A 27,866-nucleotide genomic window follows, 5' to 3' on the forward strand; every position below is an offset into this window, starting at 1 on the left:
AAGGGGTAGTTAGAGAGAGTCCTGAAAAAGAAATTAAGAAGGCCTAGCCAGAGAAGAAGGAGGAAACCAAGAAGGGTATGATGACATAGAAGATAAAGGATGAGAGGGGCATATGGAAAGAGGATGTATCAGTTAGCTATTGCTGAGTAACAACCCACTCCAAGACAGTGGATTTTAAAAGTACAACCATTTATGTAGCTCATAATTCTGTAGATTGGAAATTTAGACTGTGCTTAGTTGGCTGGTTCTTCTGGTCTCAGTTGGGCTCCCCAACAATCCCTAACTGCAATCAGTTACAGGTTATCTAGGTAGCTCTTCTCATGGATTTTGGCATGCATAATTGTAGCCGCTTTTTGCAATATACCATAGTGGGAAGAGCCAACAGTGAAAATGCTGCTAAGAAGTTGAGTAGGTGAAATTCTTGCCTCCACTGCTCAGCTGAAACTCCTATTGCCAGACTCATCAAAAATAGCCACGTCAGTAAGCTCACTAAATGACCTAGTGGTCATTAATGATATTGGCAGTAACCACTTCAGCTAAACAATGTGGCCAGATTCCAATGGGGAAACAGGGACATCAGAGCTTGTTCAAGAAGCTTGGCTGGGAAAGTGAAGATGTGTTGATGGAGGGTCTTGTTCTATTTATTTATTTATTTATTTATTTATTTTTAAAGATCTTATTTATTTGACAGAGAGAGACACAACGAGAGAGGGAACACAAGCAGGGGGAGTGGGAGAGGGAGAAGCAGGCTTCCCACTGAGCAGGGAGCCCGATGCGGGGCTCAATCCCAGGACCCTGGGATCATGACCTAAGCCGAAGGCAGATGCTAGCCACCCTGTTTTATTTTGTTTTTAAGATAAAGGAGTTTGAATATATTTACATGTTAATGAGGAGTCAGTAGAGACAAATAGGTTGAAGATACTGGAGGAAAAAGTGCATAATTCATATGCTTGGCATTAATGTTCAATTTGAGACATACGCAGGTATGCAGAAAGTTAAACAAGAATATGACAGGGGCACCTGGGTGGTTCAGTCAGCTGGGCATCCAACTCTTGATTGTGGCTCAAGTTGTGATCTCAGGGTTGAGGAATCAAGCCATGTGTCATCAGGCTTCCCACTCACTGGGGAGTCTGCTTTCACCCTGTTCCTCTCCCTCTGTCCCTTCCCTGCTCTCACTCTCTCTTTTAAATAAATAAATCTTAAAAAGAAAAAAGAAAATGATAAACTACCTTATCTAGTAAAGTCCAGAACAATGAGATGATTTGTATGTGAAAATCCTACATGTGCTTGTATTCATATGTGGATTGTTCACATTACAGAACTGCAAGGGTCATTTGAGGACTCTCTACTAAGAAAACAAACTCCTGTAAGCAGCTTCTGGTCTCCCCCAAAGCCATGTCCACCTTGGCGCAGGACTCAGAACTGTGTGGCATCTCCCCAAAGCAAATTTCAAATTCATAAAGCATTAACAAGTGATGTACATTTTCTGAAAATTTTGGAGTAAAACACAGTTACACACAACATACAGAAAAGCAATAAAAATCCTCAGTAGCTGTTTCTAGTTTCTTCAGAACATTTCTTTTCAACCAGTCTGTTAGCCCTCAAATATTTATTTTTATTGTTCTGAGTAGTTCTGTTTTGGATCTTATCAAATATTTGCCCCAGATGAATGGGTCTCTTCCTCGGAGAGGAATTCTGTTCTTTCCATCTTTCTATTCTGCCACCTTGGCCTGTTTTTTGTCTTCATGTTCATTAATTACCTCAGGGTAACAACATAGCTGCTTTGGCTCCAGATAGCACATCTGTGTTTGTTTCCATTTATCAGGGAAGGAAAAGTTTTCCCAGAAGTGCCTCCAGCTGACTTTCCTAGGGAAAGTCTGAGTAAGTGAGCATGAAGTGTTGGCCACATTGCCATGTCCAATATAATTGGGGTTTGTTAGATAAGAAAGGGGGGGCACCTGGTGGCTCAGTCGGTTGGGCGTCTGCCTTGGGCTCAGGTCATGATCTCAGGGTCCTGGGATCGAGCCCTGCGTCAGGCTCCCTGTTCGGCCGGAAGCCTGCTTCTCCCTCTCCCACTCCCCCTGCTTGTGTTCCTTCTCTTGCTGTGTCTCTCTCTGCCAAATAAATAAATAAAATCTTAAAAAAAAAAAGATATAAGTAAGAAAGGGGGAAAGGATCCTGGGGAGGCAATCAGCAATGTCAGCCACAGCAGAGCTCTTGGAGGGCGGCTGTCCTGGTTCCGTGTCCAAGTGTTTGCTTGGAGTCTGCTGCTAACATACGCTCTTTCTTGGCTCAGTCCGGACTCAGTGCCTCCTCCTGCTCACTCAGCCTCCTCTCCTCCCCCTGGCACAGCAGGCACCTCGGAGTCTCTGGCACGATGCCATGCTGCCGCTGTGGCCCCCAGAGCAAGCATGCAGAGCCCCCCGAGAGTCTAAGTGAGGCCCAGAAGCACAAACTGGATCTTCTTTACGCCCGACCTTGCCAGTCACCTTCCTAACAATGTTGGTACAGAGAGCTACCACCTTGCCGAAGGGTTTTCTTCCAGACTCTTAAATGTAGACTGGGGGACTTTGAATGGGTGAATTGTAGGGTGAGTGAATTACATGTCAGTAAAGCTGTTGAAAAGACCCTATTTTGAATGTCAAAACCGGACTATTAATTTCTTCTTTTTCTCTGCTCTTTTGGGCTAACAACCCAACTTCACTTTCACTCCCACCTCGCAGTCACTGTAAGTGGAGGACTTGGGCTGTCTAGGGTCAGGGTCGGCTATGATGAAAGACAAGGCAAGAAAGGCATATTAATATTTTGCTTTATATAAATACTTCCATTAAACATTTATCTATATGTATGTCTCTTCCTTTCTTATTTTATTTTTAAAGATTTTATTTATTTGGGGCGCCTGGGTGGCTCAGTCGTTGGGCGTCTGCCTTCGGCTCAGGTCATGATCCCGGGGTCCTGGGATCGAGCCCCGCATCGGGCTCCCTGCTCGGCGGGAAGCCTGCTTCTCCCTCTCCCACTCCCCCTGCTTGTGTTCCCTCTCTCGCTGTCCCTCACTCTGTCAAATAAATAAATAAAATCTTTTTTTAAAGATTTGACCGAGACATAGAGAGCACAGATCCGCAGGGTGGCAGGCAGAGGGAGAGGCAGGCTCCCCACTGAGGAAGGAGCCTGATGCAGGACTCGATCCCAGGAACCCGGGATCATGGCCCGAGCCGAACACAGCCGCCTAACCAACTGAGCCACCCAGGCACCCCTCTTCCTTTCTTATTTTAAAAAATGGCATGTTTCACACTGTTTTGCCTTTTCTTTTTTGTTGTTTAAGCTCTTTTCCCCAGGAAATCCTGATACCGGTCTCATTGACCACCATTAAGAGTATCTCAAGTGTATCTGACTGACCTGTTTACAAGTAATAAACGTATACCCAGGAAAACACACACACATATCCTCACACAATCTGTGAGGCATGAAGTCAATGAAGTTAGTACTACAGAGTTAAATAAAGTATTTAATGTGCTATTAACATTTTTTAGTTGAAATCACAAAGACTATCTGGTATCTCCAGGACATAGGACTGAGGATAGTATTAGATTTGCCTGTTTTGGAGCACCTAGGTGGCTCAGTCAGTTAAGTGTCTGCCTTCAGATCAGGGTCCTGGGATCGAGCCCTGGGTCGGGCTCCTTGCTCAGCGGGGAGTCTGCTTCTCCCTCTCCCTCTGCCCAACCCCCCCTGGCTTGTGTTCTCTCTCTCTCTCTCACTCATTTTCTCTCTCTCAAAAAAAAAAAAGTGCCTATTTTGTTTGAGCCTTTCCTTTTAGAATGTGTCTAAATGAGACTGAGCCATTTTATGGGAGCCCTGGCAGTGGCTGACAATTCCCTATGCACCTTCCCTTAGATTTATAGTCCAGATTCTGTTTTGGTCTTTTTTTTGTTCAGTTAGACTTCAGACCCAATACAGTTGTGGTCCCCCCAATTGTCTGGTTGAACACATAGGAAAAGCTGGGTCTGTAAAATTATAGAATTATTAGAGTTGGGAAGGACTTTAGTCCAAACTGCTTCCCAATTTAAGATCTCTTTTCCAGGGGCGCCTGGGTGGCTCAGTCCTTAAGTTGCCTTTGGCTCAGGTCATGATCCCAGGATCCTGGGATCAAGACCCACATCGGGCTCCCTGCTCCGTGGGAAGGCTGCTTCTCCCTCTCCCACTTCCCCTGCTTGTGTTCCCTCTCTCACGGTCTCTCTCTCTCTCTCTCTCTGTGTCAAATAAATAAATAAATAAATTAATTAATTAATAAAATCTCTTTTCCAGAGGTGCCTGGCTGGTCAGTCAGTAGATCCTGCGACTCTTGATCTTGGGGTTGTGAGTTCGAGCCCCATGTTGGGTGCAGTGATTACTTAAAATCTTACAAAAAAAAAAAAATCTCTTTTCCAGAATCTCCTACTTACTTGGATATCATCTATTCTCTGCTTGACTTTTTTGGGGGGGTACATTTATTACTTTTATTTATTTATATTGATATATTTATATCTTATTTATTTCGATTCATTTATATTTATATTCAGTCATTTATTTTTATTGAAATAATATTCACATAGCATGAAATCAACCATTTTTAAAAGATTTATTTATTTGTTGAGAGAGCGAGAAAGAGAGAGAGAGAGAGCAGGAGGCCGGGGGAAGGGCAGAGGGAGAGGGACACGCAGACTCCCCACTGAGCACGCTGGGCTTGATTCCAGGACCCTGAGATCATGACCTGAGCCAAAGTCAGACACTTAACCAATTGAGCCATCCAGGAGCCCCCAAAATCAACCATTTTAAAGCATACAACCCAGTAGCTTTTAGTACATTCACAGTGTTGTGTGACCACCACCTCTGTCTGGTTCCAAACATTTGAATCACTCCAAAAAGAGACCTGCACCCATTAAGTCGTTGCTTCCACCTCCCACCCAGCCCCCCAGCCTCTGGCAACGACCATCTACTTTCTGTCTCCATGTATTGACCTATTCTGGATATTTCATATAAATGGAGACATAGTATGTGGCCTTTTGTGTCTGGCTTCTTTCACTCAGCATCATGTTTTTGAGGTTCATTCAGCTTGTAGCATGGGTCAGTATTCTTTTTTTTTTTTCTTCTGATTGGTAATATCTCATTGTATTGATGTACCATAATTTGTTTACCTATTCACCTGTTGATGGACATTTGGCTGTTTCTACCTTTTGGTTATTATGAATTGTACTGCTGTGAACATGTGTATACATGTATTTGAGTCTGCTTGATTTTTTTGCTGAAGATAGGATCAGCTTTTCATGCACTCAAATATTTGTTGAATTAGGTTTGAATGGCTGCATCAACCACTGATTTCACAAATGTTTTGCTTTACTGGAGAAAAGTCACAGAATCTTAAAAAATGTTTGTGGTAGGAACTTGATAAGTCATCTTGTTCAACCCCCTCATCATGAAACTACACGTACTCAAAGTACCAGTCTATTTAGAAGGCCTTAAATACAGTTTACATCATGACGTGTGGTGCCCTACTGATATTGTTCAATGTGTACAATATGGCTTTTGTTGTCACAAGATGGTTCCCTTTGATAAGTGATGGTAGGAATTTTAATTTAGCTTGTCATTCTTTCATCATTTTGCTTTTTGAAAAATTCCGTCCTTACCATCAGGATTCTTTAGTTTTTGTTTTTTTAAAGTCCTTATTTTTAAGTAATCTCTACACCCAATGTGGGGTTTGAACTTACAATCCTGACATCAAGAGTGTGTAGCTAGTGCCAGCTAGGCACCCCCTGTCCCCATTCTTTGTATAAAGTCGACATAGCGGACAGTCTTGATTTCAGTGATAAAATTATTTTTTGGCCCCTAATAGTTTGTGACTGCTTCATCATGGATTGGGGGATTTATTTTCCGTTTCCTTTCTTTGCAGTTGAAGACTTTGACTTGCTCTGGATTAGTCACTTTTTTGACGGGGAGGGAGATATTATTGACATATAACATTATGTTAGTTTCAGGTGTACAACATATTGATTCAATATATGTATGGGATAGTCCACCTTTGCATTAAATGAACCAGCCATAGGTCCTTACATTTGCAAGGAAATGTAAACATTTCCCCAAACATCAAAGTTAACGTAAATATTTTTCTTGTATCTGACTTTGTAATTCTCTCTCTAAATTTTTAGCAGAGCTGAATGAAATTGACAAGAGGCATGGGCTGGTGCATTATATCCACTGCGGGCATGTGACTAATGGAATCCATGGAACAGTGACTAGCAAACCGGATAGCAGGAAAAGTCAAGGCTGGAGGGCAAGACTTCACTGCTGTCCCCTCCAAAACCTGGAACAATGCCTGGGACAGTGCAGGGAGGGGTTTAGTAGATATTTGTGGGATTCATGAAACTAATTTGACTCTGGATTCTGAAACAATGCTAATAAAAATAGATGTAATTTAAAAAGATATCTTAGTGAAAATGAATTCCTAGGTCTTCTTTATAGAAGATTATTTTATTTATTTTTAAAGATTTTATTTATTTATTTGACAGAGAGAGACACAGTGAGAGAGGGAACACAAGCAGGGGGAGTGGGAGAGGGAGAAGCAGGCTTCCCGCGGCGCAGGGAGCCCGATGCGGGGCTCGATCCCAGGACCCTATCCCAGGACCCTGGGATCATGACCTGAGCCGAAGGCAGCCACTTAACAACTGAGCCACCCAGACACCCCTTTATAGAGATTATTTTAATCATGGACTATCCCTTACGAGTTACATTTTAAGTTATTTATTGTATAATTATATAACTTAATTATTATTTAATTATCTATCATGGTTCAGGAACTTAAAAAAAAAGAAAGAGAAAGAAAAATAAAATTTACTTCTAATTTAGGGATGTTTTTGTTCTGACAGGCTTGGCTTCATTTTCTATTTCAAAAGCTCTATAAATCCTCACATCTTTTTTTTTTTCCTTAAAGATTTTTATTTATTTATTTGAGAGGGAGAGAATGAGAGACAGAGAGCATGAGAGGGAGGAGGGTCAGAGGGAGAAGCAGACTCCCCGCTGAGCAGGGAGCCCGATGCAGGACTCGATCCCAGGACTCCAGGATCATGACCTGAGCTGAAGGCAGTCGCTTAACCAACTGAGCCACCCAGGCGCCCTTAAATTCTCACATCTTTATAGCAGTTTATAAAGTACCCTCCATGGGGCACCTGAGTGGCTCAGTCATTAAGCATCTGCCTTCTGCTCAGGTCATGATCCCAGGGTCCTGGGATGGAGCCCCATGTGGGGCTCCCTGCTCAGCGGGAAGCCTGCTTCTCCCTCTCCCACTCCCCCTGCTTGTGTTCCCTCTCCCCTCGCTGTGTGTCTCTCTGTCAAATAAATAAATAAAATCTTCAAAGTACCCTCCAACCACTATTTTATAGTGAGTGTTGCTTTTGAATGGCAGTAAGAACTAGTAGTGCCTTAATGAGAGATTTAAAATATTTCTAAACAGTAATGAATTATTTAAAACCATTATTTATAGTAATTTCCTTTGGATGTGTGGGATTATAACTGTTTTGTTTTCTTCATTTTGCTTGCTTGAATTTTATGGAATGAACATTTATTGTTCTTTTTAAAAAGAAGAGAAAATACAGAGGAGAAGTCCCCAGTTATTTAGAACCTAAAGTCTTTCACTCCGTCCTTTTTAATAATCTACTATGGACCAAAGCATTATTCTGGGAATGCAGCTGGAGCAACGAATAAGAGCCAACAATCCTTACTCTCTTAGAATTTACATTCCAGTAGAGATGGAGTAAGACGGGTAATAAACAAAATAATAAACCTGCAGTACTCTGGAAAACTGGCAGAAAAAAGAATTAATGCTAAAGAGCTGTGTAGAAATAAACCAAAAAACATCTATCACTTTGCCCAGAATACTTTTTAATCTTATTTTATTTAAATTCAATTAATTAACGTATAGTATAGCATTTGTTTCAGATGTAGAGTTCTGTTATTCATCAGTTGCATCTTATACCCAGGGCTCATTACATCACGTGCCCTCCTTAATGCCCATCACCCAGTTACCCCATCCCCCCACCCACCTCCAGCAACCTTTAGTTTGTTTCCTATAGTTAATAGTCTCTTAGGGTTTGTATGCCTCTCTTATTTCGTCTTATTTTCAGAGACTATTCTTTACTCATTTTATTTGAGGATCTTAAATACTTTTTTTTGGCTGGGGGAAGCAAAGTGATGCATGCACATGTTTTTAAAAGAATAAAGTATATCAGGGTTTATAGTGAAAAGCAACATTGTTCTGCCTACCTTCCCCACCCCATCTTCCCTGAGACCACTATATATATATATTTTAAAGATTTTATTTATTCATTTGAGACAGAGAGATAGAGAGAGAGAGCATGAGCAGGGGCAGAGGCAGAGGGAGAGGGAGAAGCAGGCTCCCTGCTGAGCCAGGAGCCTGATATGGGGCTCGATCCCAGGACCCTGGAATCATGACCTGAGCCGAAGGCAGACGCTTAACCATCTGAGCCACCCAGGTGCCCCAGAGACCACTATATTTTTTAAATTTTTATTTATTTATTTATTTTTGAAAGATTTTATTTACTTGTCAGAGAGAGAGAGAGAGAGCAAGAGAGTGCACAGGCAGGGGGAGCAGCAGGAAGAGGGAGAAGCAGGTTCCCCACTGAGCAAGCAGCTTGAGGTGGGACTCCATCCCAGGACCTCAAGATAATGACGTGAGCCCAAGGCAAACGCTTAACTGACTGAGCCACCCAGAGGTCCCCACTATATTTTTTTAATAGATTTTATTTTTACTTTTTTAAAGATTTTATTTATTTGACAGAGACACAGCGAGAGAAGGAACACAAGCAGGGGGAGCAGGCTGCCCGCTGACCAGAGAGCCCAAAGCAGCACTCGATCCCAGGACCCTGGGATCATGACCTGAGCTGAAGGCAGACGCTTAACGACTGAGCCATCCAGGCACCCCTAGATTTTATTTTTTAAATAATATCTACACTCAATATGGGGCTCAAACCCACAACCCTCAGACCAAGAGTCGCATGCTCTACCAACTGAGCCAGCCAGGTGCCCAGAGACCACTATTTTTTTGCTTCTTGTTCTTCTGGTAATAACTTCTTCTTCTTCTTCTTCTTTTTTTTTTTTTTAAGACAATGTGCTTTATTTTTTTTAAAGATTTTATTTATTTATTCATGAGAGACGGGGTCGGGGGGGAGAGAGAGAGAAGCAGAGGGAGAAGCAGGCTCCCAAGGAGCAGGGAGCCCGATGTGGCACTCGATCCCAGGACCCTGGGATCATGACCTGAGCCGAAGGCAGACGCTTAACCATATGAGCCACCCAGCCACCCCTCTGGTAGTAACTTCTATATCTCTAAGAATATACTTATCTTGCTACTTATTTATCATCTGTAGACATCATCTATTGACATTCTGTCATGATTAAAGCACTACTACCTCTCTTCCCCAACAGAATTCTACCACTATTTGTAGTTATGCCTATTGGTTACATCAATGATATGATTAAACCTTTATTTTTTGTTCCAGAAAACAAACAAACAAAAAAACGCAGGTATTTATAAACTTCCTCACTTTGTAAAATGAAGATTTGGGAACCCTACCTGGCTTTCTACTTCTGCTATGTCCCTCCATCTTCCAAAGTCTTGTCAATTGAGCTGTTCTAATACTTTTACAGAAGACATGCATTTTAAAATGATCAGTGGCTAAATCTAAAAATGGAATGTGAGAGCTTATTTTGAGGTAGGATTGAGCATAATCTTTAGTCTTAATATTGGCCACTCTGTGGGACTGAGCACAGTCAGTGTTCTTCTAGGAGGGCTGGGACTAGGCCTTTGTCACAGAATTTAAAGGAGTACTAAAAACTCAGTAGTTTAGAGAAATAATATTTTAACACAATATTAAAAAATAGAAATTAGGGCACATGGGTGGCTCAGTCAGCTAGTCTGCCTTCGGCTCAGGTCATGATCCCAGGGTCCTGGGATCGAGTCCCACATTGGGCTCCCTGCTTCTCCCTGTACCTCTGCCTGGGGCTCTGCCTACTTGGGTTCTGTCAAATAAACAAAACAAAACAAAAAAACACAAGCAGGGGGAGTGGGAGAGGGAGAAGCAGGCTTCCCGCTGAGCAGGGAGCCTGATGTGGGGCTGGATCCCAGGACCCTAGGATCCTATCCTGAGCCCAAGGCAGACCCTTAACAACTGAGCCACCCAGGCGTGCCTCCAAAATAGAAATTAATGCAAAAAATCTATAATGAACAAAATATCAGCATTTTAAAAGAAAGACAGGCTCAGCAGAATGAGTAGGGGAGGAAAGATAAAAACAGAAAGGTTTACAGTTGTACCCCACCATTAACAGTGACCTCATTCTACGGCATCTATGATTATATAGGTTGCTTATTAGAGCTGAAGTGTTCAGATGAGGGGGTGAGGGGTGAGTCTTTCAGATTAGGAATATGGATACTGGATTTCAGGGGGGCCCCCACCACTTTGACCTCGCAGCTGGCAAACCAAGGCAGTATTGAATTAAGTAATGTCATTTTTGTGATTTAAAAATGTGAATCGAGCGGAGGGGCCAGCAGATCAATTTACTTTGTTCAGAACTTCGAGCATTTCCAGCGCAGTTCCCTCCCTATGCCCTGTGCGAGCCTGTTGGTCCAGCAGCACACTGCTTTGAATAAAGGTCAGCAAAGGGGTCGCCCTTCTGATTATTCTCTTCTACCCCGCAGGAGGAGGCGGCCCTGGGGCCCCTTAGCCACCTCGGAGCCGCTGCAAAACCCCGGGCTTTCCCGACAGCTGCAAATTCCTCCCAGGAGCTGCAAAGCTTCTGGGGTTGCCATGGTCAGTGAGAGTGAAATGCTGGCCGCCCTGTGTGGCAGCAGCCTCGAGCAGGCTGTGGCTGCCTCCTCTCCAGTCCCTTTCAAAAGCTTTTAAGGGAGATCCCTGCGGGGCGGAGGGAGGACGGGACATTAACCAGGGCTTTCGTCCAAGCGGCTGGGGCGAATAAAAGAGACCTTTCTCAAACTAATGGAGCAAGTGCTGGGCTTGTTTCAAGGGATTTTAAACCTTTTCCTGGAGGAAAGGAGCCTGCCGACAGAGATGGTCCTTCTCAAGCTTCACGTGCTGTAGGCGGCTCCCTTCAGGTTTTCCCAGGAATTCCGCACCCAGGGTCTTTCCCCGGAGGGAGAGGAGGACAGAGACGACGCTCCCTAAACTTAACCAGCTGTGGGCAGCTCCTCCTGGCTTGTGTCCAAGGATTTCTCACCCTGGGTCTGGCGTTTTAAAGAGGAGGGGGGGAAGAATCAGCCCCAAGCTAGCAGGCTGTGGTCAGGACTGAATGGAGCTCCCGGGTGTGACTTGCCAATTCTGGGAACATTTTCAGAAAATGCGCAACTAACCGAAATGAGGAGAAGCCCCTTAGTCCAGGCCTCTGGGGGCTTCCCTCACACCTTCCTTCCATCCCGGTCCTCATTAGGATCTGAGGGCGGGACGGCGGGCGCGCCGGGCGGCTGGAGCTCGGCTCCCGGGCAGCGGCGGGTGCAGACAAAGGCGGCGGTGCGGGGCTCGGGACGGGGCCCGGGGGTGGGCGCGGGGCTCAGGCACTGGGCGGCCGGGCCGGGGGCGGGCGCGGCGGCCGAGCGCGCGGGGAGGAGCCGCCGCCGCGTCTTCTCCTGGCGGCGCGCGCCCGCCCGGCCCCGCGGCGGCGGCGCGTCACGCTCTCCCCCGCCCCGAGCCGACGAGCCGGGAGGCGGGAGGCGGCGGCCGCGCGGCTGCTGCTGCTGCTGCTGCTGCAGTGGGGCAGGTGGCGCGACCGGCGGCGACCGAGGCGACGGTGAGCGGGGCGCGGACCCTTTCCCCTTCCCTGGTATCCTCCTTCCCCTTCTCCTTGCGCCCGGCCGGGCCCGCTCCGGTCCGCCGGGCTCGGGGCCGGGGGTGGGGGGCCGGGCCCGGCGTCGGGGAGGGCCCCGAGTGCCGCGAGCGGGGCCGCTCCCGTGGGGACCCAGGGAGTCCCGAGCGGGTGGCCCTGGAGGCCGGGGGTCCCTGGGGTGCCCCCCCCCGCGGAGCCGGAAAAGTGGCTCGGCCCTGTCAGCGCCGAGCCCGGCCTTCCCTTCCTCCGTCCGCCTCAAGATGGAGCTTGGACTCCTTGCCCCTGCGCCGCCCTAGGCGCCGCTCCCTCCCGGGCGCCCCGCTCCCCTCCCCTTGGCCCTGGGGCGCCTGGGGCGGCCCGGACTCCGCGGAGGCCGAGCCCCGGCGGGACCTGTTGCCCCCGGGCGCAGCCGCCCGGCCTCGGGAGCGTCCCTCGGGCCCTGCCAGCCGGTGCCCGCGAGCCGGAATGGAGGGCACCCTGGCCGTGGCCTCCGTGCGTGCGCCGGTCCGGTCTGCCTGGCCGTGGCTTTTGTCCCCCTCCCCCCAGGTGGGACTGTGATTCTCGGAGAAGGTGGATGACAAGAGGTGACAAGGATTTCTCAAATAACACCAGTGCCCCGTAACCCGAGCCTTCTCCCTCGGCAGGGGATTGGCTCGGAAGACAGATGACACTTGTGTAGAGGTTATTTTAAAAGCAGAGCCTTCTGATTCCCCCAATTTGGAGGTCCTGTGCTTCAAAAATCTGATTTTGATTTGGGGATAAACCCTGAACTCGGCCGTTTCTCCACTTCATGTGGCTTTTCCATCTGGCAGGAACCGAGCACCACCCCCTCCCCCTTTCACAGCCCCACCTCTTTGGTATGAAGAAATTACACGTCAAGTCTGTAATCTTCTACATACCTGTTTTTAGCAAAACTTGGTCACCAGTTACCGTATTTTAAAAGGAGGGTAGAGAAAATTGAATTTTTTTTTTTTTTTTTAAGGCAACCTTGCCTTCTTCCCGTTTTAGGTTAGAACAGTGCTCAGTATTAGCGTTGCTGCAGTTGTGGTTATGATTTTGGTTGGTGTTACTGTTTTATTACTATTACTGTAATCCGTGGTATCCACAAATCAGGAGAACAAATGTGTTTGACTTTTGGGTTTAATGATAACCTTTTGCAAGGATCCTCAGTTATGTTGCTCCTCAGCCTTGGGGCATTTTTTTCCCTCTGGAAATAATAACAATTAACCTTTATTGAGGGCTTCCTTTGGTCAGGCTTTGGGCATGTCTTTTATGTTTTATCTCATTAATCATCCTCACCCAGTGAAGGTGCTATCATTATCCCCATTTTACAGAGGAGGCATCCAAAGGTCAAGTACCTTGCGCAGGGTCATGCAACTCTTACGTGGTGGTGTCAGGATGTGAGCTCGGGTATTGACTCCAGGTGCTTAGTTATTAGATTGGTATAGTGAATTCCTGGCAAGGAGCAAGGCTGGCCTTTATTAAACCAAAGGAAGTAGATGATCGCTAGAACAAGGCTGGTGCTGGGTTTTTGACGTTCACAGAAAGTGGTAAAGTACCTCTTAGGCCCCCGCGTTCAAAGGAGTAAAAAAACCTGAAACTGGGTGGGATCCCTTGTAGGTATTGTCTGAAGATAAAGATCGTGCCCTTCCCTACCTTTTCAAGAATTGCTTAAGCTTGGGCTTGTGCTCAAGCACAACATAAGCTGATCTGGTTTCTGTTCTTTAGTAGGAGTTTCCAATTTGGTGCCCTTCTTACTTACATTGAAAATTTTTTTTTTTACCCAGTGTCTAACATTGAGTCTGTTGCATCCCATGTGACTCATACATAAATACATGTGAACTTAATGCAGTAATGTTTGACCCTTGCTTTTAAGTACTGTCTCTCTTGGGATTCTAAGCCCAATGGATGGTTAGTAAGAGATGAACTGGTCCTCATGTACTCCATACAAAGGCAGGCATCTTTGAATTTTTCCCTTGCAGGTGTTCTTGATTATTATTTGCAGATATATTTCTGGCCATATATGGTCACACACAACACACATATGTATATATACATATATATTTCATCCTGGGAATGTATATGGTAAGGACCTTCCACTTTATTTTAAGATTTTTGTAAAGTAATCTCTACATCCAGTATGGGGCTCGAACCCACAACCCTGAGATCAAGAGTTGCATGCTCCACCAACTGAGCCAGCGAGGCTCCCCTTTTATTTCTTTTTATAGCACCCTCTGCAGGATTCTACAGAGTAGTGTGTTTGGTAAATATTATTTAGGTAATTGCAAATATGAGGTTCATAAGTTTTAAGATTGGTTTTATTCAAGTCAAAGCTAAAGAAAAAAGCAGAGGGTAGGGTGGTGAAGTTACATGGAGATGGCTTAATATTTTTTTTAAAGAGATTTTATTTATTAGAGAGAGAGGGAGAGCACAAGCAGGGGGAGCAGCAGAGGGAGAGGGAGAAGCCGGCTCTTCGCTGAGCAGGGAGCCCAGTGCGGGGCTCAGTCCCAGGACCCTGGGATCATGACCTGAGCCGAAGGCAGACGCTTAACCGACTGAGCCACCCAGGCGCCCCATGAAAGGACCTTTTTTTTTTTTTTAAAGATTTTATTTATTTGACAGAGAGAGACACAGCAAGAGAGGGAACACAAGCAGGGAGAGAGGAAGAGGGAGAGGGAGAAGCAGGTTTCCCGCCGAGCAGGGAACCTGATGCGGGGCTCGATCCCAGGACCCTGGGATCATGACCCGAGCCGAAGGCAGACGCTTAACCATCTGAGCCACCCAGGCGCCCCTAAAAGGACATGTTGTTGAGTGTTAACTAAAGTGAGGCTTTTTACCCCGTATAACTTTCTTCTTAATTCTCTTGTACAAATGATATGTGAGGTCCAGGTGTTTTTTCAGATATAAAGAGGGCATCAGTGTTGTTGATCAGTCCTGACAAGCTGATAGTTCTTTGAAGTGTTGTGATATTCTCCCCAAAGGCAGCAGGTGGGCCTGTGGGGTACCTATCTGTGAGCTGTATTAAGTCTCATTTGGTATGCACTCAACAGATATTTATTGAGCAAGGCCGTGTGCCAGGTGCTGTTCTGGGTGCTGATAGGATAGCAGTGAATAAAACTGAAATCTTTGTAGGGGAGACATACAATAACTGTATCAATAAAATTTATTGTATGTTGGACAGTGATACATGGTATGAAAAAAAATAAGTCAGGGAAGGGGAAAAATGCAGTTTTGGGGACAAGAGTTAGGGTAATAAGAATTTTAGATAGGGTGGCAAGAGGAGACCTTGATGAAAATGTGACTTGAGTAAAGATCTAGAGGAAGCGAGGGAATATAGATCCCTGAGGGAAGGGCATAGTAGGAAGAGGGAACAGCAAGTACAAAGGTCCTGAAGTGGGAGTTTGGGAGAGGAGAGGACCGATCATTTAAAGCCGTATAGATTGTAGTCCTTAAAATAGGTATTTATTAAAATATTTTAAAATAGTGAAAGACAATAACGCTATTGATTTTGTTGAAGAAGTAGTTAAATATGAGGGAATGTATGAGGCTCAAAGAATTTTACTGACTTGTCTAAAAGGCCACACGACTAATGAATACAGAGCTAGAAATTGAACCCTATTTTATGGTATTTTAAGCAATGCGCAAGTATGTTGGCAGTAGCACTTTAGTGGTTGGCAGAAAGGCCAAACCAGTACTTGATGTTCAGACTTGCTATTGAGTGTATACTTTGCTATTTGTATTCAGGATCTTTGCTCAACCCTGGGAGGCCTTGTAACTGACATTTGCATATATAGCTTTTTCCTGGAATTGTGCTCCTGACAGCAAAGCCTTCCTTTTTAGTCTTAAAAGTTTCATGGTTCAGAAATCTCTGTTTAATATAAACCTTCATGTAAGTCTCTTCAATCTTAATTGGAAAGCATTGTCAGTATTGCCCTGGATATGAGTTTTTTAGATAATTGTTTAGGGAGGCTTTAAACTATGACAGCATCTTTTTTTTTTCCTTTAAATTTTTATTGTTATGTTAATCACCATACATTACATTAAAGTATTACAGCATCTTATGTATTTTAATATACGTAGTGTTATGTTCCCCATGTAGATGGAACTCAGAGAATCCATATGCTTTAAATCAGCATTTCAGTTACAATGCTCTTTTAAGGGAAAACATATTGACTGATGGTACTACACAAGAATTTCAAGTAAGAGCGACCTCTTCAGATTTCAATCAGGGGAACAGAGGAGGCTTTATTTTTTTTTTTTTTAAGGTTGGCAGATAGTAGTAAACCAACCTTGGATTTGGCTAGGACATCTGGGTTAATATCCTGGTCCTGGCACCAAGTACCAAGGAATCTTGGCCACCATTAGTAAAAAGGTTTTTTTTTTTTTTTAATCTCCATCTGGCACTTCCAGAAGGACAGATTCCACTAGCACTAACTCAATGGGTGGGTCTGGTTTTTAATTGTCTAAAGTGGTTCAGCAACAAAATCTTAAAACTGTTCTTTGTAAAATCTTTGAAAAGAGAAAGTAGTCCTCATACAGAATCCCTATTGGGAACTCCCTTTGGTATCTCTTTTCCTGGGTAAAATGTATTCTCTTCCACCTCTTCTCAGGAGTACAGACATTTTCCTGCCCGAATATTTTATATAAGCACAAAGTCTAATATACTTGTGACTCCAGTTAAGTAGTTTGATATTTGTATTCTCCTTTGCTTACTTATGTCTAAGTATAGCTTGGATTAGATCCCAGTTTGAACTCTGCCCATTTTTCACACTTAAAATTTTCGAGTCCTTGATTTACTGCATCTTCTCTGAAGTTAAAGGCCTGAAGATCCAGATGTTCAGGGAGTACAAATCATCCGAAATTTGGGTTTGATGTATAAAGGGATGGCAACGTTAACAAGATTTTTTTTTTATCAGATTCTACAAATCTTAGTCGTGTAGTGTGTTGAAATATTTGGCATATTTCTCCCCCCCTCTTCTCAGGAAAGATAAGAGATTTTAGGGATATTTTCCTAAAAATCTTGAAACCAAATCTTTTGACCTTCTGCCTTGTCTCTTTAACTGATTTACTCCTAAGAATGATTTATTACTGGAGACATTATGTTCAAATACCTTAAGGCAGGAAAGATCCTATTAGACTTTTCTAGACTATAGAATGAATAAGCTTTATAGGCATGGTAATTTTTTTTTTATGGCCGAAGTGAAAGAAAACTATTATCACTAAGTTTCTTTCACACATGGGTGACTAGAAAAAACTGTGTATCTCGAAACCGAATTGCTGATTTCTCTTGTAAGGCATATATGGCTTACTTAGGTTGTTACATTGAGAATCTAGTTTCAGAGTCAAATTTAGATTTTATTTTATTTTACTTTATTTATTTTTAAAGATTTTATTATTTGACAGAGAGAGTACAAGCAGGGGGAGCAGCAGGGAGAGGGAGAAGCAGGTTCCCGCTGAGCAGAGAGCCCGATGTGGGGCTCGATCCCAGGACCCTGGGACCATGACCTGAGCCGAAGGCAGGTACTTAACCAACTGAGCCACCCAGGTGCCCCTCAAATTTAGATTTTAGAAAATGTTTTCTAGTGAAGTGATTATTTTTCGAAGGTTCTCAGGTGCTTTTTCTCTTATATATCAGTTTTACAATGGCCCTTATGTTTTAATAATATATATTGTTTTATAATATGTGGGTTCAATACATAATGTATAAAACAAACACACATACAGAAACACAGAAAAAAGCAATTTACCCATAATCCTATTGTCCAGAGAAAATCATCTCAGTGTTTTAGAGTATGTCCTTCCATCTGAATTTATATTACTATTTTTAAGTAATTAAAAGAGTAAAATTTTCACTGGAAATACCCTCAGCAAACCAGCATGAGGAATCAGAACTATAGTTAAGAAGTTTGAGGTCCTGAATTTGCTTCAGTCTCAGCTTGGGCAAGTTGCTTAACCTTTCTCTGATTGTTGCTCTATAAAGTGGGGGTGACACCTGTCCTGTTCCACTCTATGTGGTTGCTGTATTAATGGAAGGGATTCGGCTTTGTTGAACCGGAGAGCTCTAGATAACCTTGTTAGGTGGTAACGGTAATGCGGAGGGAGTCCGGGCTTTCAAATGCCAAATTGGCTGGGGAACATGAAGACAAAGGAAAGTCCAGTCCTGTATCACTGGTTGCCTGTGTTTGTTTTGTGCATGGTTGGGTTTATAGAAAAGCTTTTCAGGTGAATGTGACCAAGAGAAAGTGTCCTGTGTGTGGGAGGAGAAATCTCCAGAAGTGCCAGTTTATCCAACATCTCTTGTGTTCGGAAGACTCTCCTAGATACAAGGAACTCTGTGTCTCACGAGTGAGACAACTGCAGTGAGTACGGTGGCACCTAAGGTGGGACCCTGGAAGGTCGTCACTTCATTAGGGTCGGGTGTGTGTGTCTGGGAGGGAATCCCAAGTAGGAATTAGCCCTTGTGTTTGGTATTGATGGAAATCTGGGGTTTTGAGGCAGGGATAGTTTAGGTAAGATATTCTAGGCCATATTGAGCAAAGATAATGAGGCATAAAAGTAACATGTTGAGACAGTAGCTGCTCTGTGTTTTGAAGGCAAGTAACAGGCAATAAAACTAAGAAGTTTGGGTTTACATCAAGGAGAGGCTTAAGGAGAGGCTTCCCTGCCCTGATGAGTTCATCCTACTGATCTCTAGCATTTTATAATCACTGAGTTTTCTGCAAGTCTTTTTTCTGTTGTTTGGTCAAAAATAGAGGCTTGTAGGTGGTAAACAGGAAAAACTGCTGGGTAAACTAGCTTTTTCGTGTAAAGTTGTGCCACTATCGCCACCATCAGTTTTAGTATCTTTTCTTCATACCAAGAAGAAGCCCTGTATTCCCAGCCCTACTCTGTTTCTATAGACTTGCCTATTCTAGACATTTCATATAAATGGAATCGTACAGTATGACTGACTTCTTTCACTTAGCAAAATGTTTTCAAAGTTCATTCATGTTGTAGCATGTATCAATACTTTATCCTTTTTAGGGCTAAATCATCCATTGCTTGGATATACCACCTTTTTGTTGTTGTTGCTCATCAGCTGATGGACATTTGCGTTGTTCCACTTTTTTGCCTATTAGGAATAACGCTATTTTGAATATTTGTGTTTGTGAGTGGACTTATGTTTTCATTTATCTTGGGTGTGTACCTAGGAGTGGAATTGCTGGTTCATATGGGAGCTCTACCTTTTGAGGAACCACACAACTGTTTTCTAAAGTGATTGTGCCATCAGCAACGAGTGAAGTTCCATTTTTTCCACATCCTTGTCAACTCATTATGTTTTTTTAAATTTTTTTTAAAGATTTATTTATTTATTTGACACAGAGAGACACAGCGAGAGAGGGAACACAAGCAGGGGGAGTGGGAGAGGGAGAAGCAGGCTTCCCGCAGAGCAGGCAGCCCGACAGCGGGGCTCAATCCCCGGACCCTGGGATCATGACCTGAGCCGAAGGCAGTTGCTTAACGACTGAGCCACCCAGGTGCCCCTTTTAAAATTTTTTTTTTAATTGCAGTCATTCTAGTGAGGGTCAAGTGCGGTATCTCATTGTAATTTTGATTTGCATTTGCCTCATGACTAGTGATGTTGAACACCTTTTCATGTGCTTATTGGGCATTTGTATAGCTTCTTTGGAGAATATACCAATTATCTTTTACTTCGACCTTCAGAATATTAAGTGCAAAAGCAACGTGCAGAACACTAGTATGTTAGTGTTTGGCATAAAAATATACAAAAGAATACCAACTACCTTTTTTTCCAGTTTTTCTTGTGGTAAAATACACATAACAAAATTCACCATCATAACCGTCTTTAAATTTACAGTTCAGTGACGTTAAATACCTTCCTCTTGTGTAGCCGCCACCATCATCCTTTTCCAGAACCCTCCTCATCTTGCCAAAATGAAACTCTGTATCCATTAAACAGTAATTCTCCATTCCCCCTCTCCCTCCCCCTGGCAACCACCATTTTACCTTCTGTCTCTATGACTTTGATTACCTCATACAAGTGGAATCACACAGTACTTGTCTTTTTGTGAGTGACTTATTTCACTTAGCATAATGTCCTCAGGATTCATCTATGTTGTACCATGTGTCAGACTTTCTTTCCTTTTTAAGGCTGAATCCTACTCTGTGATATGTATAGACCATATTTTGCCTGTCCACTCATCTGTCAGTGGGTACTTGGATTGCTTTTGTGCTTTACTGTTATGAGTATTGCTGTGAACACGGGTGTACAAATATCACTTTGAGACCCCGCTTTCAGTTCTTTTGTATATATACCCAGAAGTGGTTGGATCATATGGTAATTCTTTTTAATTTTTGGAGGCACCACCATTCTGTTCCTACAGCGTCTGCACCATCTTACATTCCCACCAACAGTGCAGAGGGTTCCAGTTCCTCCACATCCTCGCCAACACTTGTAATTTTCCAATTTTTTGGTAGTAGTCCTCGTAATGGGTGTGAGATGGTATGTCCCTGTAATTCTGATTTGCATTTCTCTAAAGATTTGTGGTGTTGAACATCTTTTCATGTGCCTGTTGGCCATTTGTGCATCTTTGAAGGAATTGTGTATTCAAGTGCTTTGCCCAGTCTTAAGTTGAGTTTTTGTTTTTGTTGTTGAGTTCACCAATTATCTTTTATTTTCCGTATCTGTCAGGCATTTATTGAGTACCTGTTGTAGGGAGGCACTAGGCCAGATATTGGAGATAATTAAAACAGGCACACCTCTGCCTTGGGGAACACAGGGCTTGTAATGGAAGTCAGTCCTTTGCCTGGTAGCAGATCCTGGCAGCAGATCCTGGCTCTGTTACTTTATGGAAGACCTACCAACTGCTTAACCTTTTGGAGCTCAGTGTTCTCATCTGTAAATTGGGCATTATAGCTACTTCATGTAGTTGCCATGCGGATTAAATGAATTAAAGTGTGTAAAACTCAGTAAATGTTAGAACGCTTCTTTCCTTCCATTTAGTCCCTAGTGTCTTCCTGGCTGCCTGTTGGTAAGGAAGTTGGCTGTCAGCTCAGTTTTCTTCTTTCTTTTAAGTCAGAAAGGGGAAAAACCCACTTTTACCAGTATGGGAAATTAAAACCTTTCTTCATGGCCATGTTTTTGAAAGTTAGTTTGAGTAGGAGTGCCTTGCCATTATTAAAGGGCACGTTTTTAATGAACAGTTGTCACTGAAGAACTTGTAATTTATGAGGAGTTAAATATTCAGCATGGAAAAGCATCTCCTGCTCCTCATGTCAGAACTCGTGCCTTGCCAAATTTCAGTCCCTTTGTATGTTTGTCAGTTTTATTTCCCAGAGTTTAATTAAAGGTGAGGCTTTTATTTTCTTCTTTTTTTCTTTTCTTGTTATAATTTTAAGTAATGTCTACACCCAATGTGGGACTTGAACCGACAACCTGGTGATCAAGAGTCGCATGCCCTATGGACTGAGCCAGCCAGGCTCCCCAAAGGTGTGGTTTTTCTTTCTAAGGTCTGATAGGACTTGCTGTGTGTCTGTATGGAAGAATACCTAAGCAGGGAAAAAATAACCAACAACGAAGCTGGGTATTAAGATCCAAATGAAACTGTTTCCTAGTCTCTGTTTACAGTATCTAGGGTGGTTGTACAGAAAAGCATCTTAGGGACTCGTAAGGAAAATGAGTAGAGTGGTATCTTCTCTTGAAATAGCAGGTGTCCTTCAGTACTGTGAAAATAGAAATGTGATTTTTATTTCCCCCATTGGATCTGAAAATCTATATAGCAAATACTAAATTTGCTTATTTGCAGAGTAAAAACAAGAGAGATTTTATAAAGAGGAAAAAAACCCAAGTGATTGTTTTGTGAGTTATCTTTGTGCCTTTTTCTTGTTCAGAACAAACAGCTGGTATGTGTTTGCTTTTAGTACGGGCAGTGTCTGTTTAAGGGGAAGAGACAGTATGCTTACTTTTATTCTTTTGTGAAGATTGGAAAGGGACACCAATTTTAACTTGCCTGGGGATTGACTCCTCTCACTGCTGTATATATAACAGATCAGAAACTTGTATTCATTGGCACACTTTAGGACCAGGAGTCTTTAATCTGAAGATTGAGGTTTTATGTCCTAGACTGTTAAGTAACTGGACCTTAACAAGTGATTTCACTTTTTAGAGTCCATTTCCTCAGTGGTAAAATGAGGAAGTTGAACTAGATTGCTAAGATCTCTTCTGACTCTAAAATTTTATGCTGCTATATTAAGCACATTCGTTCCTTTTGACACATGAGTATAATTGACTGCTGTCGACCTATTAAGTAAGTTCTTCTGGGAGATACTGACCAGGCCTAGTAGTTTCTGTCCCTTTTAAGATCTTTCTCTAAGCTGGTGGTATTAGTTAGAGCCACAGGAATTTTGTAGAAATTTGTGTAAATGAGCAAAATAGCTCAGATTATTCAGCTTTCCATGCTCCCTTTTTAAAAAGTTCTCTTGCAGGGGCGCCTGGGTGGCTCAGATGGTTAAGCGTCTGCCTTCGGCTTGGGTCATGATCCCAGGGTCCTGGGATCAAGCCCCACGTCTGGCACCTGGCTCAGCGGAGAGCCCTGCTTCTCCCTCTGCCTCTCCCCCTGCTCATGCTCTCTCTCGCTCTCTCTCTCTCTGTATCTCTGGGTCTCAAATGAATAAATAAAATCTTAAAAAAAATAAAAATTCTTTTGCAGCTGGAGGAACTTTGGGAGGCTGCATATTTTCTGTTTAAGTAGCAGGAACATAAAATAAATCTCCACTCACACTTAGCTCTACAAAGACATTCATAATTGCAGGCGGTTGCATCATGACACAGAGTTTCAACTTCTAGAAAAATTGCCTAATGCTCTGGATCGCTTTGGCTTGGTTGGATTTCAGCCGCCTCCTTCTCCTGCTGTAGACTTTGAAATTCTGGGTACAATTTGTATTCTGCACTATGTCATACACTGAATCTTAAAAACATATAATTTTCAAGCACAGAATAATTTTTGAAATGGTCATGTCTATTGATACCCTGTTCTGACTTCATTCAGCAAACATCCTGTACTGAGTCTTTAATCACTTAAAAAAGCTACTTCTGACTTCTATAGAGAGATGGGGTAAAAGTTTCTGTTTACCTTCAGTATCTTATTGTATGATATTCTCAAACTGGCACTTAAGGTTCGTAGACTGATTTTATAAATTGCTTTGTAAGGCCTCCACCAGTTACAAATTGGAAGTATAACAGTTCAAATGTGGCACCATTTGGACTAAGGAGTCAGTTAATCTTCTGACCCTTCCTGGCTTGTGTCCTTTAGTGTCTAAATGTGCTTTTCACATTGATCCTTTTTTTTGGGGGGGGTGTTAAAGATTATTTATTTATTTATTAGAGAGAGCAAGGAGGCATGAGCAGGGGAAGAGGCAGAGGGAGAAGCAGACTCAGGGCCCTATGAGGGGCTCAATCCTGGGACCCTGGGATCATGACCTGAGCTGGAGGTAGACACTTAAGAAGCGACTGAGCCACCCAGGCGCCCCTCACATTGATTCTTTTAAAAACAGTGACTGCACTGTTTACTTATCTTTTATCTTTTGTACTCTATTCTTGCTAGAGATGTGCACTTTGTTTTTAATTTTTGTGTTAACTTTAAAGCTGTTTGACTCTGGCTTGTTTAAAAAGTTATATCATGTATCGTGTATTTTGTTCTACGTCTTAGGCTCTGCTACTGTATGTTAAACATTTTTTTAAAGATTTTATTTGAGAGAGTGAGAGGGAAAGAGCACAAGCAGGAGGGGGAGGGGAAGAGGAAGAGAAGCAGACTCACTGCTGAGCAGGCAGCTCCATGCGGGCCCTGATTCCAGGGATCACTACCTGAGTGGTAGGCAGATGTTTAACCGACTGAGCCACCAAGGCACCCCTATATTAAACATTTTTTATACTGTATCTCAATATTTCATGATATTCTGTTAAGAACACCACTATTTTCAGATGCTCTGGCCTCCTGAACAAATTTGAGACATTGCTCCACCCCTTTAGGCATATGCCTTGGAAAGACAGAGTCAGCCCTCAGGAAGGTGGATTCTCTTTCTCCTCTGTCCACTTTGGAAAATCGTCCTCTTCTCGTGTATGTTTATTTCTGACAGGGCTGCATGGCCTTTTCCCCTGGCTGATCTTGTCATTATTCCTGAGTCTTTTAATCCTCTGCTGGAGATGGTGGGATGAAGAAACAGAGAGGCAGTTTGGAATTTCCCTGTGTCACAGGCACCAGCCTTCATAGACTGACTGCTCAGGTTTAAGATTTTATCCTGTTACCCTTTAAGCCAATCACTTAGTTGCTGCTGAAACCAAATGGCCCCAGACCCCTGCTTGCTCTTCTCTAGTTTACCTCCCTTGTTCTGGCACTAATTTGAAGCAGTGGATCTGTGGCCCGTGCCCTGGACTGTGTTTGGTAACCTCTCACACGTTTTCTCTCTGCTCAAGGGGCTAGCTTCTGGGAAGCTGAACCAGCCATGGCCTTAGGCGGCTTCATGTCACTCATCATCAGTTCACACCGACTGACCCCAGGTGCTTGCCAGATACTCCACTCTGGAGGAGATGCTCTCCATCCCTCAACCAGGATTCTGTGTCTTCATTAAGAAGGCTGACAAGTTTCTCCAAAGTTAAAATGTGGGACAATGCCTTTTCTTCCCTGGGTCTTACATTTTAAATTATAGCCACTAGCCTGTTTCAAAGTCAAAGACAATTTACTAAAGTTTAGGGGACAAAAATACCGGATTAGTAAGAAGCAAATAACTAACAGCAGTTAACCCTTAGCATCTCTGACGGTCCTGCAGCTTTTTTCCCTCCAGTCCCTGAGCCTTTCTTTCCACATGTTCTTATCACTCCATTCCTTGGTTTCTTACAGTCAGAAAGGCTGCAGAAGCTAAGCACGCTGCTGCTTCAGTAGAATAATGCTCTCTCTCCCCACTTTGTACTTGAAACGCTGCTCCTGCTATGTTGGCCTTAAATCTGCCAGTCACTAACTTTCTGGTTCCCCTCGTGTACCTTGAGACACATTTATTAAATTTTCACCCGTAACGCAATCTCTGTACTTCCCTTTGAGTTTTGTGTGGGTCTATTTTCAAACTCTTAGTGCTGAGCTATCAGTTTTACTGGCCAGTGCCTTGTGCTACAAGCAGGTCATCTTTATATATTATGTGTCCCCTGTCAAATAGGTATTTTATTTTTTTATTTTAATTTTTATTTTTTTAGAGGGAGAGCACACTTGCACGCACACACTCAAGCTGGGGGATGGGCAGAGGGAGAGGGGGATAGAGAATTTTTTTAACATTTTATTTATTTATTTGACAGAGAGAGACAGCGAGGGAGGGAACACAAGCAGGGGGAGTGGGAGAAGGAGAAGCTTCCCACTGAGCAGGGAGCCCGATGCGGGGCTCAATCCCAGGACCCCAGGATCATGACCTGAGCCGAAGGCAGACGCTTAACGACTGAGCCACCCAGGCACCCCTCAAATAGGTATTTTAAAGATCCTCTTGTTATAAATGCTTTCCCCCCTTTTTTTATCTTAATGATTATTCACAGTTTTAGATTCAGGATTTTACATTTTTCCTTTTCCTCACATACATGTGTTAATGAAGTTGGAAAGACGAATGTTGTATACCCAGGGGGATTTGGGGCAACTGGCAACTTTATTACTGATGCCAAGAGGAAGGCCACTTCATTTATATTCTGCCTTAAACATATATTCTAGACCTGTACTGTCCAGTACAGTAGCCCCTTATGGCTATTGAGCACTTGAAATGTGGTAAGTCCTAGTGGAGCTGTGCTATAAATATAAAAAACACAATGGGTTTCAAAGCCCTAGTAGGGAAAAAAAATGTGATACAGCCTATTAATTTTTTTAAGAGTATTTATTTATTTGAGAGAGAGAGAGTGAGCACAAGCAGGGGGGAAGGGCAGAGGGAAAGGGAGAAGCAGACTCTCCGCCAAACAGGGCGTCTGATGCAGGACTCGATCCCAGGACTCTGGTATCAGGACCCCAGCCCAAGGCAAGATGCTCAACTGACTGAGCCACCCAGGTGCCCCAGCCTATTAATAATTTTAATATTGATTACATTTTGAAGTAATATTTTGGATATATTCGGTTAAGTAAATTGTTAATTCAGCTGTTTTTAGTTTTCTAAACATGGTTACTAGAAAATGCAAAATTATGGATTTGTCTCACATTATATTTTCATCAGACAGGGCTATTCTAGAAAGTATGCTGGTGTCAACAAAGATAATGATCTAACTTGAGACTTATAGCTCTTACATACCATTCACTAGAGGTAGTAATTGAACAGTTTGCCCATAGCGTCATTGACCTACTTTAAAAAGAAGCCCTTGGGTTGGGAAACTCCATATTGCTGTCATCTTCGTCAAAGGCTTAGAGATAGTAAGATAGAGTTACTTGGTGCTTTAGTTTGAAAATTGCAGTATTGCATCATTTTATGGGTTCTTGTTTTGATGTTGAGTCAGTTCAGAACTTTTTTGAACTCTTACTGTGTACCAAATACTTTTGGTCCTTTTGGATGCAAAGACAAAACTTACCCCTGACCATGAGGAACTTAGTCATCGTGTGCTAAGCAAACAAGACAGGAGTGTGATTCATCATTCAGTAATAGAAGACCGCACAGTGGCTAGTGAAGTGCAGAGAAGGAAGAGCTAGGGCAGGGAGAGGCCTCTGGAAGGACCCCATGAGGAGGGGATGCTCTGCCTATATCCTTTTACAGAATGTCCCGGAAGCCCTTAGGCAGGGGAATGTGCAGTGTGGAGCAGTAAGGGCTTTGCTGTATAAACATCCCATCCTCGGGCGCCTGGGTGGCTCAGTCCTTAAGCGTCTGCCTTCGGCTCGGGTCATGATCCCAGGGTCCTGAGATCGAGCCCCGCATGGGGCTCCCTGCTCCGTGGGAAGCTGGCTTCTCCCTCTCCCACTCCCCCTGCTTGTGTTCCCTCTCTCGCTGTGTCTCTGTCTGTCAAATAAATAAGTAAAATCTTTAAAAAATAAAAATAAAAAACAGCCCATCCTCGGGAGGCGAGGTGCAACTCTGCACTTCTCATCCCAAGAGTGTAAGCTCAGCTTGGCCAGAAAAGGAGATGTGTTAAATTGGCCTCAGGCAGGCCCATCAGCTTATTGGTTGGGTTTTGGTGGTCTCGGGTGAAGTTGGAATACTTGACCTTCCTTGTTTTACTCAAAAGTTGAAGAAAATATGTAAATGCTCTTCAGTTTTGTCTTTTCCATTCTTTTCTGTATGTAGATATGAATGTGAATGAAACCAAAAAGGGGAAAAATCGAATAATTTGCCTTTCTTTAGTGGAAACATGAGTCAATTTGGAAAGCTACCAGCGTGTTGTGTAAGTGTTTTCAGTGGCTGAAGCAGACCGGCTCAGGTTACACTGCGTCTCCCATGTTGGGGGTGGGGGACAGCAAGTGACACAGCATACAACAGATACTTACATAACCATGACTCCGGGGGACGGGATTAAGCTGTGAATGAACCTCCCAAACTCCGCAGTATGATACTAGAACACAGCCTTTGAATTTTTCTCTCAAGCTTGACTTGAAAATGAGCTTCAGAAACACGCCTCTCAAACTAGACTTTCCATTACCCTTGGAACTTCTTTACCTTCTCTTCTGTTATTAAGTTAGTGAACTTTGATCATTTTAGAATTAGAAGGGGGCTCAGAAGTCTCAGAGTGTGGCTGTCTGTAGGTGAGTCGCGTAACCTGTCTGGTCCCCCACTGGGCAGAGTTGAGACCTGGGTCTCCAGATGCCTCTCTACCACATAGCCTGCAGCCGGCTTCCAGAGGCTCAGTGCCAAATGCCCTCTCCTGGCAGATGAACTTCATTGCAGATTCTCAGATTCTTCAAACTCTCCTTTGCCTCACAACAGAATTTCCAGAGTTAGTAAATAGTGGAGGATTTTTGTTTTGCTCATGGGGAGAAGTGGACCATGAG

The 27,866-nt window shown here is 43.5% G+C and overlaps 1 protein-coding gene across 16 annotated transcripts in view; it reads left to right on the plus strand.

The window, feature by feature from the left end:
• The first annotated feature begins 11,702 nt into the window (after window positions 1-11,702).
• CLIP1 (CAP-Gly domain containing linker protein 1) overlaps window positions 11,703-27,866 on the plus strand; it is a 118,434-nt gene continuing 102,270 nt past the window's right edge. For 7 of the 16 annotated variants that reach the window (XM_027577351.1, XM_027577358.1, XM_027577359.1 and 4 more), the window contains exon 1: window positions 11,703-11,841. The gene's annotated coding sequence lies outside the window, so the exon portion shown is untranslated. Of the gene's footprint in view, window positions 11,842-25,322; window positions 25,385-27,866 lie in introns of those variants that run through there. The other 9 variants (XM_027577360.1, XM_027577361.1, XM_027577362.1 and 6 more) reach the window with 3 other exon arrangements.

This window comes from Zalophus californianus, chromosome 14, assembly GCF_009762305.2.
Source record: "Zalophus californianus isolate mZalCal1 chromosome 14, mZalCal1.pri.v2, whole genome shotgun sequence".
NCBI lineage: Eukaryota > Metazoa > Chordata > Mammalia > Carnivora > Otariidae > Zalophus > Zalophus californianus.